Here is a 1,113-nt window from a genome sequence, read left to right on the forward strand (position 1 = left end):
CACTGCAAATCATGAATGCAATCCCCCTCTATCAAAAATTATGCAGTTGAGTTTCCCATATTTGGGGAAATGGTAGGGGTCAGCACATCCATTTTGCAATGGATAAACCTTGCCCTGGGAAAACTGTCTTTGTGATCATTGTATCACCCCTGCCAGGAAAGTACTACTAGGAATATTTCTTTAATGTGTTTACTTGGAAACAAAATTAAAAGTCCATAGTTAATGATCTTTGTCTTTTGTCAAAAGAATTCCTAAAAATCAAAATAAGAAAAAAATATAGGTTGTAGAAGATTTAAGCATGATCTGACACTGTATTAAATCTTATATGTGATAACTAATTGAATGCTCACAAATTGGCAAAAAAAATAAACACATTTTCTGCAAATTATATTTCAGAATGCTTCTGGGAACCTACTTAAAATATATTTCTCCTAAGTAAGCTGTATATCTAACTAGTAATACATATAATCCCTTTTGATGAGTTTTGTATTCTCCAGCTGCCTGTGAGATTAGAATGTCTACAGACAGCTGAAGAATGAATACCACATGCTGTGTTTCTTAGGAGTTAAAGATGAGAAGGATTTGCCCTTCTCTGAATTTATTATATTATTTATATTTCCACAAATTTTATAATGTCTATACTCCAAATTCTTCAAAGGTTTGAGAAATCACTGCTCTTTCATGAGCATTGAAAGCATGAACATTAACTAATGCTAATCTATTATTAAATCTTAATGCCTTTAACAAAGAGGGGTCTCATAACGTGTGAAAAAATTAAGAATGTCTGAGTCTGTGAACAGACCAATTACTGGTAATGCAATTGAATCAGTAATCAAAACACTATCCCAGAACAAAATTCTTGGGCCAGATGGCTTCACTGCTGAATTTTATCAGACTTTTAGAGAAGACCTAATACCCATCCTCCTCAAAGTTTTCCAAAAATACAAGAGGATAGAATACTACTTAACTCATTCTATGAGGCCAGCATCACTCTAATACTAAAACCAGGCAAAGATACCACAAAAAAAGAAAATTACAGACCAATATCCCTGATGAACGTAGATACAAAAATACTCAAAAGAATATTAGCAAACCAAATTAAAAAATACATCA

At 32.6% G+C, this 1,113-nt stretch overlaps 1 non-coding gene across 1 annotated transcript; it reads right to left on the reverse strand.

Annotated features, from left to right (window-relative positions):
* On the reverse strand, positions 1–164 carry LOC140843305 (U1 spliceosomal RNA). The gene has a single exon (XR_012120931.1). It is a non-coding gene; the product is annotated as a U1 spliceosomal RNA (small nuclear RNA).
* Positions 165–1,113: the final 949 nt, after the last annotated feature.

The sequence above is a fragment of the Manis javanica genome, chromosome 8, assembly GCF_040802235.1.
Source record: "Manis javanica isolate MJ-LG chromosome 8, MJ_LKY, whole genome shotgun sequence".
In the NCBI taxonomy this organism is placed as follows: Eukaryota; Metazoa; Chordata; class Mammalia; order Pholidota; family Manidae; genus Manis; species Manis javanica.